Source organism: Leptonychotes weddellii, chromosome 3 (genome assembly GCF_054177405.1).
Source record: "Leptonychotes weddellii isolate Sample4059 chromosome 3, ASM5417740v2, whole genome shotgun sequence".
Taxonomy (NCBI): Eukaryota; Metazoa; Chordata; class Mammalia; order Carnivora; family Phocidae; genus Leptonychotes; species Leptonychotes weddellii.
The window spans coordinates 41,018,045-41,031,791 of NC_138371.1; the positions used below are offsets into that span (position 1 = coordinate 41,018,045).

General features: G+C 36.1%; 1 long non-coding RNA gene across 2 annotated transcripts in view; it reads left to right on the plus strand.

Moving 5' to 3' along the window:
• Positions 1-13,747, plus strand: part of LOC115943012 (uncharacterized) — a 221,002-nt gene that overhangs the window by 31,773 nt on the left and 175,482 nt on the right. The gene's annotated exons all lie outside the window — the stretch shown is intronic.

Here is a 13,747-nt window from a genome sequence, read left to right on the forward strand (position 1 = left end):
ATACTGCTCTAAACATTCATTTGTAGGTTTTTGTGTGAATAAGAGATTTTCTTTCTCTAGGATAAATACCAATAAGTGGGATTCGTGGGTCAAATCATATCTTTAAATTTTTAAGAAAATGTTGGACTGTTTTTCTAGAGTTTCTGTACCATTTTCATTCCAGTCAGTAATGTATGAAAGTTTTACTGGCTTCACATCTTAATCAGCATTTGGTGTCAGTATTTTCTATTTTAGCCATTATATTAAATTTGTAGTAGGACTCCATTGTTTTAGTTTTCATTTCACTAGTGACTAATGATGTTAGGCATCTTTTCATGTGTTTATTTCCTATCTGTACATCTTTGATGCAAGGTCCTCAAATCTTTTACCCATTGTTTTATTGGGTGGTTGTTGTTGTTTTTTTTTTTTTTTTACTTTTAAAAGGAAATTTTTGTATTTCAGACACCATTTATAATATTTACATTATTATAAAATATTGTTAAATCATTTGATTTAATTTCTCCCCGTCCTTTATTTACTTTAATGGTCCTTTGTGTATAGATAATTTATATTATCTCCACTTTTTTATGTCTATTTTTCTCATCTAACATATTCTAATAAATGTCATATTTAATGACATTTCACGGTTTTCTTACTGTTGAGTTTTGAGATTTCTTTATTTCGGATACACTTCCCTTTGTCTGATATGTGAATTGTAAATAGTTTCTCCCATTCTGTGGCTTGTCTTTTCATTCTTTTAAGTGTCTCTCATGGAACTAAAGTTTTAAGTTTGGATGAATACAGTTTTTCAATTTTTTTCTTTTATGCATCATGCTTTTTTTTGTTGTTGTCCTAAGAACTCCTTACCTATTCCATGCTCATGAAGATTTTCTCTTATGTTTTATATGAAGAATATTATGTTTTACACTTAATATTTAGGTTTATGATCCGTTCTGGGTTAATTTCCATTTGGTTCTTTTTTACAGCCTCTATTTTTTTCATGAAAATTTCCATCTTTCAATTTCTTTTAAGTGAATTTTGCCTACTTTTTGGAGTATTGTTATAACTGAATTAAAGTCTTTTTCTAATAATCTCAACATTTGGGTCATCTTGGGGTTGGTGTTTGTTGATTGCCTTCCCTTCAGAGTTATTGAGATTGTTCTGTGTGTTGAATTTTGTGTGTTGAATTTTGTGTGTTGAATAATTTCATTTTGTGTGTTGAATAATTTCATTTTGTGTGTTGAATAATTTCATATTTTATCCCAGATATTATGTTAAGAGATCCTGGATCGTGCTGAAATCCTTCCAGCCTTGGCTATGCATGCACAGTTCAGAAGTGAGCCCAGTATTTATGATTTAAAGGATCCCTTTCTCCAATTCTTCCCTCTGTGATACTCTTTATATTCTTGGGCTCTATTTATTTTCCTCCTTGGTGTTCTGATTAGAAAGCCCAGGCTTGGAGCACCTGGTGGCTCAGTCAGTTAAGCATGCAACTCTTGATTTTGGCTCAGGTCATGATCTCAGTGTTGTGAGATCGAGCTCTGCACTGGGGCTGCTGGGCATGGAGCCTGCTTAAGATTTTCTCTCCCTCTGCCCCTCCCTGCCAACCCCTGCTTATGCTCTCTCTCTAAAAAAAAAAAAGAAAGAAAAGAAAAAAGCCCAGGGTTTTTCCTCTCACAGTGTTGTATACTTTTCCACACCAAGGCCTGTAATGGGGCTAAGTAGTGAGGGCAAAGAATATGGGGCCACCACTGCCATCTCCCTCTCTGCCATATTGTTATTGCTCCTGAGTCACTGTACCTTTATTATTGGATCTCATCTGGGGCAGAGCCTGGAGAATTAAAAGAGCTCCATCTCACAGGGGACATTACTCCCAGATGGGGATAGGGTAAAGAGAGAGCTGCTTCATTTTTGTCGCTACTTGTAGTCTTCATCTTCCTACCTCGTCCACCCACTTTTGTCTACCTTGCAGAGGCCTCTGTTAGTTTATTTTGTGTTTTGTTTAGAGTTTTTAGCTGTAATTAGTGGAAGAAATAGAGTGGAGTGTCCTGATTCCATTTGGACAGGAACTGAGAGTCTCTAGGTTAACTTCTTAACAGAATCACTCTGATTCTTATATATAAGAGACTGATGGGGGAAAGGATTGAAGCTTGAAGCCCTATTAGGAGCCTCTTGAAATAGTGCAGTTAAGAGATGATGGTGGTTTAGACTTGGGTAATAAGAGTGGTGAGAAATGTTTGTGTTCTGGGTATATTTTGAATGTAAAACAAATAGTATTTTCTGATAGAGGAAATGTTGTATGGAAGACAATGGAAGACAACATGACTCCAGAGGTTAGACCTGGGAGTCTTGAATATTGAGATCACTATGTACTGTGAAGGGAAGACTATGGGAGAACAGATTTTGGAGGGTGGAACTAGGTATAAACTTCTTATCAGACATCAAAATGAAGATGTTGAGTAGGCAGTTGGATATCCTATTGGAATCTAGTGCAGAGGTCTCTGCTGGAGATATAAATTTGGGAGTCATTGGCATATAGATGATATGGAGGAGCAATGGGACTGGCTGAGGTCACCAATGGAGTGAGCCTGAGGCGCTTTAATATTTAGGGATCAGGAAGATGAAGAGAAAACCAGCAAATGATTGGCCAGTTTTAGAAGGAAATCGGAAGGATATATGCCATGAAAACCAAATGAAGAAAGAGGTAGAACTAATCTTTTTGTCAACTGTGACTGATAGATTAAATAACTGGAAGGCAAAGAATTGACTATTGCAGTTAGCAATATGGAAATCATTGGGGGCTTTGATAAGAGCAGTTTTGATGGAGTGATGGGAATGAAAATCTGATTTTCAGGTTTAGGAGAGAATGGAGGAGTGAAATTAGAGATAGTAGGACTCTTTAAGAGTTTTGGTGTACAAAGAAAGGAAGAAACATGATAGCTGGAGGGGAAGTGAGGTCAAGAGACAAGGGTTTTTTTTTGTTTGTTTTTAAGGTTGAGATACAGCTAATAGAAAGAGGACACAGGAGAAAGAGAAAAACTGACGATGAAAGGAAGTAAGGAAATAATTGCTGGCACACTTCTTAAATAGGTGAGAGAGGATGGAATCTAGTGTATAAGTAAAGGGATTGGCCTTTGCCAGGAGCACAGACACTCAGCTATAGAAATGAAAAGAGATTAAGATGCAGTTGGATGGGAAGATGTACTTCTGGGAGCTTTTGAAATTTTTCTTTTGCTTGCTTTCTGTTTTTGCAGTGAAACAGCAAATAAGATGATCAACTGAGATAAGGATTGGGAAGGAGTTGTTGGAGGTTTGAGGAGAGAGGAGATATGAAATAATCATCTTTTCCACATTCTTTCCACATCAATATTTAGCAAACTGGCCTGTAGGCCAAATGTGGCCTGTGATCTCTCTTGAAAATAAAGTTATTAGAACACAGCCATGTCCACTTGTTAATGTATTGTCTATGACTGGTCTTGTACTACAGACTCAGAGGTGAGTAGTTGTGACAGAGATCGTATGTCATGAAAGCCTAAAATATTTGCTATTTGGCCCGTTATGGAAGAGTTGTGTTGACTCTTGGTTTAGGAGGTAGGAAGGGAGAATGGAGGGTGTCTGAGAAGACAGGAAACATAGATAATATTATTTTATTTTTTACAGATTGAAGATGTAATTCAGTTGGGATTTATCATTGTAAAAGAGAACTTTTGTTGTTATACACTTTTTTTCTCAGATTATCAAAATGACATCTCAAAATTTAAAAATTCTAATTGAACTCTCAGAACTCAATTTGAGAGACTGGGCAATAGGGAATAACTTCATAAAGCTAAAAAAGTTGCACATTTTCCTTACAGCTGTGCAAAAAAGCCCTTAAGTAGACTCTGAAGACCTATCCCCATAAAAATGTACTTAGGCAAAACACTATACTTTTAAGTACCTGGTGTTAATAAATACTTTATGCCAGTCATATCCCCAAAGGATATTCTAGCTATTGATACCACTCTCTTACTAAATTTTCATTACTATATATAAACAACTAGTTAACCTTAGCTATACACAGTAAGTACCTGGAGTGTTTTAGAAAATAATGCAACCTGGTCCAACCCCCAGAGATTCTATTGTAGTTGGTCTGCAGTGTCACCTGGATATCAGAGTTTTCTCTTTTTTTTTTTATTTAATTGTGGTGACATACACATAATAAAGTTTTTATTAGTGACATTTAATATATTCACAGTGTTGTGCAACCATCACTCTATGTATCTATCAAGAACATTTTTGTCACTTCAAAAGGAAACCCTTTACCATTAAACATTTGCTATGTATCCTCTCTCAATTGCTAGTGTATAGAAATAAAACTGATTTTTGTGTGTTGATATTGTATCCTGCAACTTTGATGAATTCATTTATAGCTCTAATAGTTTTTTGTTGTATATTCTTTAGGATTTTTTTTATTTATCAGATCATGTCATCTATGAATATTTACTTCTTCTTTTCCAGTTTGGATATTTTTTGTTTCTTTCTCTAATTGATCTGACTAGAACTTCAATAAAATGCTGAATAGCAGTGGTGAAAGTGGACATCCTTGTCTTATTCCTGATCTTAGGGGGAAGGTTTTCAGTTTTTCACTATTGAGTATGATGGTAGCTGTGGGTTTTTCATAAATTCCTTTTATCTTATTGAGGAAATTCCTTTCTATTACTAGTTTGCTGAGCGTTTTTTAATCATGAAAAGATGTTGGATTTTGTCAAATGAATTTGCTGTGCCAGTTGAGATGATCGTGTGGGATTTTTGCTTGATTCTATTAATGTGGTGTATTGCCACATTGATTTTCATATTTTGAAACACTCCTGCATTTCTGGGATAAACCACTTGGTTATGGCATATAATCCTTTTGATATGCTATAGGATTTGGTTTGCTCATATTTTCTGAGGATATTTATTCCTACATTAATAAGGAATATTGGCCTATAGTTTCCTTTTCTCTGGTGTTTTGGCTCTGGTATTAGACTAATGCTTGCCTAGTAGAATGAGTTAGGAATTGTTTCCTCATCTCCAATTTTTTCTAGGTGATTGTGAAGGATTGGTATTAATTTTTTAAAATACTTGGTAAAATTTACCAGTAAAGCCATTTGGTCCTGAACTTTTCTTTGTTGGGAGGTTTGTGATTGCTCATTCAGTCTCTACTTGTTATAGGTCTGTTGAAATAATTCTGTTTCTTCTTCTGTTAGTTTTGGTAATTCATAAGTTTCCAGAAATTTTCTCACTTCATCTAGGTTACCTAGTTTGTTTGCTTATAATTGTTCATACTATTCTTTTTTATTTCTGTAAGATTGGTAGTGATGTCCCCACTTTTATTTCTGATCTTAGTTATTTGCATCATCTCTTTTTTTTTTTCTTAGTCTACCTAAATGTTTGTCAATGAAACATCTTGTTGATCTTTTCAATTTTGGTTTCATTGATTTTCTCTATTGTTTATTATTTTCTGCTTTGTTTATCTCCACTCTAACCTTTATTTTTTTCAACTGGCTGTGAGTTTAGTTTGCTTTCCTTTCTTTAGTTCCTGAAGATGTAAAATTAGGTTATTGATTTGAAATCTTTCTTTTGGGGCATCAAGTTTTTAAAAGCTTTCCAGTTGATTCTAATGCTAAAAGACGAGGTTAAAAATACTGCTGTGTTTGGAGACAGGCTAGGCCTAGCTTACTGGTTCTCTACCTTGGGTGCCCATTAGAAACATCTGAAGATAGTTCTAAATTTGAATTGGAATCATCATTATGAACTTATGATGTATTTTGTTTTTTAAAAATGTATTTTGTCACTAACTTGGGAGCAATGGGCACTTAACACCCAGATATGGCTTCTAAATTCCATTTTCCACTAAAAGGAAACAAAGCTGCTTGAAGAAATGGCTGATTTTAGGTATGAGACACAGATGTACAAAACATCTTATCATACCAGAGCAAGAGAGCTATCAAAGACTCCTGGGGTTGAGTCAAATGGACTCAGGAACAGCTTGAAGATGGTCCCACTGAGTTGGGACATTTTGAATATCAAAAAGAATAATAACTGCAATGGATTGAAACATATGTTATGGTTAAAGTCATGAGTTCATCATAATACAAACAAAACAAAGTCATTGGTCATCTTTAAAGAGTACTAGGAATAAAGTTATTACTTCAAAGAACTTACTGAAAAAAAGAAATTAAGAATCAAGCATTTATAATAGGGGTAAAATGATAGAAGTAGAGTTTCTCTAGTGGAGGAGCTTTTATCTAGTAATAATAGTTTTATAAAACTTGTGCTATATAATAGCATAAATAACTGATATCAATAGATATTTCATAGTGGAAAATAAACTTCAGAGTGTTTTTAAATTTGGTTAAACTCTTACTTGAGGGCGCCTGGGTGGCTCAGTTGTTAAGCGTCTGCCTTTGGCTCAGGTCATGATCCCAGGGTCCTGGGATCGAGTCCCACATCGGGCTCCCTGCTCAGCAGGAAGCCTGCTTTTCCCTCTCCCACTCCCCCTGCTTGTGTTCCTGCTCTCTCTGTCTCTCTCTCTGTCAAATAAATAAATAAAATCTTTAAAAAAAAAAAACAAAAAACTCTTACTTGAGAATCAGATCTGTATTTACCAAGGAGATAGTATTAAGTTAAGTGGTAGGAGAGTATTGCCTATAGTTTGCAGCCCTAAGCAAGGTTCTATAAGAAAAAGATTAACTCAGATAAAATTTACCTAAACTGAAAACTGAGAGGGAAAGACATGGAAAATCTGGGTTCATTACTCCAAGTGGTTAGTGAGAGAACATGGGCAGAAAGGCAGAAAATTAATATTTGGCAGGATTTGATGGAGTCAAACAATAAAGGTAGTACTACAGCTCTTTCTCCAGCCTCTCCCTTTGAGACTATTAGAGGTAAACCAGTGGTTTAAATTAGATTATGAGTGGTAACTCCTTATCTAAAACCATTGCAATATTTCATCAAATCTATGAAACATTTTTGGATCTCTGACTGAGCTAGGTCTAACGGTCAATGGCATCTTATGGTTGATGACATCTTAATTCACTGTCTTTCAAAGAAGTCATAATGTATTGTCATTGTCTGTATATATAGACTGGGTCTTTGTTGTTATTTCTGGTGACATGACTTAATACCTACAAACTCTTGATATTTCAGTCAACAGGCCATTTAGGGACATTTCTTATTCAGTAACAAGGAACAAGTAACAGTCAAGTCTCTCAAAAGAATATAGCTGTAAAAATATTTTGTTTGTTTGTTTTGTTCAATTTTGTTTTGTTAAGAACTCTTAAGTAAACTTGAGGCTTATCTGACATATACATCGTAGGCACTTGTGTTTCTCAGCCCCCATATTGTAAACTTCTTTCTCAGTCCTATATGCTTGATTTATACTTGATTTGAGTTGCTTGACCTAAGTGAGGTTTGAACTAATTCCTGTAGTCCCCAGTTCTGCATTCTGGGACTATCTACCTTGTTCATTGTTCTCCATTGCTATGTCTGAGATGGCATTTGGCAGACTGCCCTTGGGGGGGCTATATACTTTCTGTGGTGCATTTCATGTTGGTATACATTCATTCAGAGACTCAGGGATTAACTAGGGATTGAGCTGTTGCAAAGCAGTTTTGGGCCAAGCTTAGAGTTTCTTTGAACAAACTCTGTAAAAATTGAAGTCATTTAGTCAGTTTGCTCTTGGTCAATTTCATGGTAAAAGAGTATGATGCACTGAAGAAAATCATCACATGTATAGTAATATAGTAATATTTCAAAAGTCTGTTCTCTTATTACTATTGGTAACATATTACCCCCCAAAATGTAGTGGCATAAAACAATTTTATTTTGCTCACAGTTTTGTTGGGTCAGGAATTCAGGAAAGGCTTGGCTAGGCACTTTCACTTGGTGTCTGTTGTGCAGCTGTAATCTTATATTGGCTGGGCTGCAGTCATTTGAAGGTTTGATTTGACTGGATATCCAAAATGGCTCCCTCATGGTTGGCAGTTGATGCTGGCTGTCAGCTGCAAGCTAGCTGGGGTCAATCTAGGCCCCTAAACCTGGCCTCTCCAACATGGCAATCTTAGGGTAGTTGGAATTTTTACATGGTAGCTGACATCCTGCAGAGAGAGCATCTCAAGAGAAACAATAGCTTCATGACCTTTTATGACCTGTCAAAAGTCTTAAGGATCCCCACTGCCATGTCAAAGTAGCATGTAAGGAGCATAGAAGTCATTACTCTCATCCTCCCAGCAAGAAAAAGCTGAACAAACTGAAAACCAACAACTGTTCTTAGATCTTTCAAAGAATCGAGGTTACAGGAAAAAGTGCTGTCCCTGCTCCCAAAATGGGAGACAGGCAGAAACAGAGAATCATGGTTTATTAGAACAGATGCCCAAGAGCTATAACCACCACTGCTGGAGCCAGTGCGGGGGGGAAAAAAATTTAAACTGTAATTGACAGATTACTGAAGGCTCAGTATGGACAAGCTTAAGGGTTAAAAAAATATTTGTGAGGGCCTAGTCTCAGGAGTACCCCAACATGTTCATGTGTTTTGCCTCCAAGAACCCTACTGGATTCTCACAGTGAAGATGGGAAACAAAAATTCCCTCATGCGTCCAGGATAGGGAGGGGAAAATAGCCATTTTTAAATAGGCCCAGACCATTCTATTCTTCTTAACAAGTCCTGCCCTTGACAGCTATCTTACCAGAGCCTAACTGACTGGGTTTTTACTGGAGTCCAACTGACCAGGGGGAAGGGAAATACTCAACTCTGCTCTCTTTAGCCTTTTTGTCTCACCTAAGGGGGAAAAATCTGAGAAGCACTCATGTTATAACCTAGGGGAATAGGTTCACTAAAAGACTAAGATCTAATCATAGCACTGTAGAAACTTCCCCTCCCTCACACTTTACCACCACATCGATAGAGCTCCTGTATACTGAAGGGGGAATATCACTGAAATAACTGCATAGCTCAGACCCTATTTAAGGATAAGTCTCTAGGGAAACCCAAAGACAATATGGAAACCTAAAGACAAGAAGGGAGACGAAAATAAGGATGCCACAGGATATTTTAGCCTCTGACACCTAGAGTTAAATAAAAGCTAAAGCTACTAAAACAGTAAATACAGCTTAACTAAAACTACTATAAACAATAAATAGAGCTCAAACCCTAGCTAGATAAACAGAAAACCTTATTAAGCCTATTTACCTCAATTTCTTTTACCCAGTGCATCATGTCTGTCTTTCAACAAAGTTATGAAGCATACTAAAAGACAAAAACTAGTTTGAAGAAACAGAGGAAGCATTAAAAACAGACACAGATATGGTAGAGATGTTGGAATTATTAGACTGGAAATTAAAACAACTATGATTAATATCCTCAGGGCTCTAGGGAAAAAGTGGATAAAATGCAAGAACATATAGGTAATGTAAACAGAGAGATGGAAACTCTAAGAAAGAGTCAAAAGGAAATTCTGGCAATAAAAAATACCTTAACAGAAATGAAGAATGTCTGATGTGCTCATTAACAGACTGGACACTGCCAAGGAAAGAATCAGTGAGCTTGAAGAAATTCAATAAAAATTTCCAAAGATGAAATGCAAAGAGAAAAAAGAATGCAAAAATGGAACAGAATATCTAAGAACTGTGGGCCATTACAAAAGGTGTAACTGTATATATAATGGGAATACCAGAAGGAGAAGAAGGAGCCATAGGAGTAATAATAATTGAGACAAAACTAATAATAGACACCAAAGAAGAGATCCAGGAAGCTAAAAGAACACCAGGCAGGGTAAATATCAAAAATATTTACACCTAAGCATATCATACTCAAACTGTAGAAAATTAAGGGCAAAGAGAAAATCTTAAAAGGAGCCAAAGAGGGAAAAAAACCCACAGTAGCTGTAGAAGAACAAGGATAAGAATTACATTGGACTTCTCTTCAGAAACCATACAAGCAAGAAGAGAATGAAGTGGAATATTTAAAACGTTGAAAGAAAAAAAAAATCACTGACTTAGAATTCTGTATTTGGTGAAATTATCTTTCAAAAGTAAGAAGAAGACTTTCTCAGACAAAAACTGAGGAAGTTTATCTTCAATACACCTGTCTTGTAAGAAATGTTAAAAGTTCTTCAGAAAGAAGGAAGATGAGATAGGAAATATAAAACTGTTCATTTTTTTTATTAGCAGTTTGTTCAAAATAAAAATACCAACAATGTATTGGATGATTATAGCATATGAATAAGTGAAATAACTGACAGAAATGTTATAAGGGTGGAAAATAGGGAGGGATGGGGGATATTTTAAAGTATTTGCACTACCTGTGAAGTGGTATTGGGTTATTGGAAGGTGGACTCGTAGTCGTAAATGTATATCGCAAATTGAAGGACAGCCACTAGTGCTCATTTAAAACAAGAGAAGGCAGAAAATGGATGGAAGACAAAGAAACAAAGAATAAGGGTAACAAATAGAAAATAGTAAAAAAAATTATGGTAGATATTAATCCAACTATAACAATAATCACTTTAAACATCAATGATCTAAATGTACCAATTAAAAACCAGAATATCAAAGTGGATAAAAAAACAAGACCCAATTCTGTTTTCTGTAAGAAATTTATTTTATTTTTTATTTTTTTAAAAGATTTTATTTATTTATTTGACAGAGAGAGACAGCGAGAGAAGGAACACAAGCAGGGGGAGTGGGAGAGGGAGAAGCAGGCTTCCCACTGAGCAGGGAGCCCGATGCGGGGCTCGACCCCAGGACCCTGGGATCATGACTTGAGCTGAAGGCAAACACTTGGCTGAGCCACCCAGGCACCTCCGAAATTTATTTTAAATGTAAAGACACAGATAGATTAAAAGTAAAGAAAGATGTGCTATGCTCACTCCAATCAAAAGAAAGCTGGAATAACTGTATTAATTTCAGACAAAGCAAACTTCAGAGCAAGGAAAATTATAAGATATAAAGGGGGAATAACCTCATGATAAAGGGGTCAGTTCTCCTAGAGGACATATCAGTCTTTAGTGTGCATGTGCCTAACACCAGAGCATGAAAATACATGAGGCAAAAACTGATAAAACCGCAAGGAGACATAGATGAATCCATTATTAGAGTTGGAGACTTTAAAGCAGGCCAAGGCTGCCCAGTTTCAAGTAAAGGGGAAATGGACTCACCTTTCAAGGGAAGAAGTGGTACCATCATATTGTAGAAAAGACTAGGACAGGAGATATAGCTATCTTTGGAAAATACAATCCTCAAGAGTGTATAGTCATCCAAAGGAAGTCTCATCTTTTCCAGGTTTTACTCCCCTTTATGGAATGTTTTAGTCTCACCAGTTTGTGTGTTCTTGGTGAGGTTACTTTTTGTCAAGGCTTATACTGGTGTTGGGATTGTCCCTATAATTAGAGCCTCTCCCAGCAATATAGCTGCCCTATTGCTCTAGTCACTGCTGCTCTTTTGAGGTTTGCCTGGCTCTCCAACCAGTAGGGACAGTCTTACGCTTTCAGTAATCCCTAAAAGCATTCTATGAACCTCTGGCAATGTATCTTTTCATTTTACTACAGGAGCACCTTTAGAGGACGAGTACACATGCAGTTAAGAACAGCTTGAAACAGTACTGGGAACCACTGTTCTCCTGACTCTCAGACCCTAAAGTGTTTTCCAGTCCTGGGGAGCTTTTCTCTCAGGGGTGCAGTTGAATGTCCTTATAGTCTGGCCTTTTTTGTTCTACCCCTTCTTTTTAGTCACTCTATCAGATGAATATCTATATCTCAACCATATGTATGTAGAGAGGGATAAATTTCTTTCTTATGGGTCATAAGAGTCCCATGCACATTGAGATATTTCTGGGCAATCATTGTATTCCCCGAACATTCTTGGAAGGATATTTGGGAGGTGGATACAGTGCAGGAGAGAGGCGTGCATCTAACTCCACTAACACTCTCTGGCCCATGTTTTATTTGTTCAAGAGCAACTTCAATCAAATCTGTCAATGCTAGTTAAGTACATTAAAGAACCCATTGTGAGGACTGTGGGTAAAGGATTTAATAAAACTTCTACTGCTTCTACCATAGTAATGTGACCTTTAGTTAACTTTCTATCTCTATTCCACTGGAAACCATATAAAGATAGAATATCATGTATATTATAGGCAGTATTATCTATGGTAAAATGACCCCGGATTAATAAATTGCATCTGGACAAGGAGGAACTATAAATGAACCATACATACATACTTGATAAGGACGCTTTAATTTATGCTCCTCTGAGTGTGTTCAGTCTTGTAATTGAACATGTCCCTCGTGTGAACTCTGGAAGTAATGCTTATGGATTTGTTAAAGAGATAATGCCTCTTGTGGGTCATTTGGCTCTCAAGCAGGACAGCTTCTGCACTTGCCAGATGAGATGAGAATGAGATTAATACTAGAGGTAAGTTGCAGTTAGACTTTTGAAATCTCATGTCCCCCAGCTTCATCTTACAAATGACCCCCTTTGGAAACTACTGCCTCAGAGAAATCCCACCAAAGCACAGATAATTGGAGAGGGTATCCAAACCAAGGAGCCAATCAGATTCTCCCACATAGGCACTTGGGATACAAAAGTTGAAACTGAAGGTCACAAGGATTTGGATTCTGAAGCTCCAAGTTAGGTTTCTTATGATGAGGTCATTTGTGCATAGAAGAGATATCAGAGAAGAATGTCCTAATTCAGTAGGTCTATGGACCTACTACAAGATTGGAGACCAGTTTATATTTAAGTGAAGTATATTAATACTTTCAAAACACAACAAGAAATAGAATACCTATTGCCAATCTTAGCTTTTAAAATTATTCTTGGATTAGTGAGTTCATGCAGCTCTGTTTCTAAAGTAAATTAATTTATCAGGACAGCAGTTGATTCATTATTGCCTCAAATATTAAACAATAGTATTATTTTAAGTAGAGTACTTCAAATATATGTAAATGAAAGGGACACAGTGCCTTATAAGTAAATAATATTTACTTACAAATTGTTGTTTTAGTGATCATTTGGTTGCAAGAAACAGAAATATTCTCAATAAATGTCCTTATTGGAAAAGGGTAGGGACAGGGATCTGGGAAATCTCATGGATTCAAATTGTAGGAAGTATAGCTGGGCTTGATGGAGAATAAAAGCAGGAAGGCCCTAAGAAACAGTTTTTCTATCTTTGTAATAGCATGGCCAGTCACTGCCTCTGATGAGGGTCTGATGTCGTTAATCTCTCTTTGTAGCTTCTCTGATATCATTTCTTTTCATTTCTATTTTGTTTTTGTGTTTAGAAGATATGAGTGTAGTACTAAATATATATATTTCTATATTTACATGTTTATATGTATAATAACATCTATAAATAAGTAAATACACATATGTTTGAGGATGTGTACTAAAATTATTTCTTAAGCTATTGGGGTGCACAGTTAAACAAAATTGGAGACCAATTGCTAAGAAATGAGTGAACATGGAGGAAACTTTTGACATCTCCAACACGGTATTATTTTCAAGCCTGCATTCTACAACAAGTTGGTTTTCCAGATACTCTAGGACTTTAAAAAATTCTTAATTACATGTAGCTATTGTCTACTCTGTTTTGTAACCTTATTTTTATTTATTTATTTATTTTTTATTATGTTATGTTAATCACCATACATCATTAGTTTTTGATGTAGTGTTCCATATTCATTCATATACACCCAGTGCTCCATGCTGTATGTGCCCTCTTTAATACCCATCACCAGGCTAACCCATC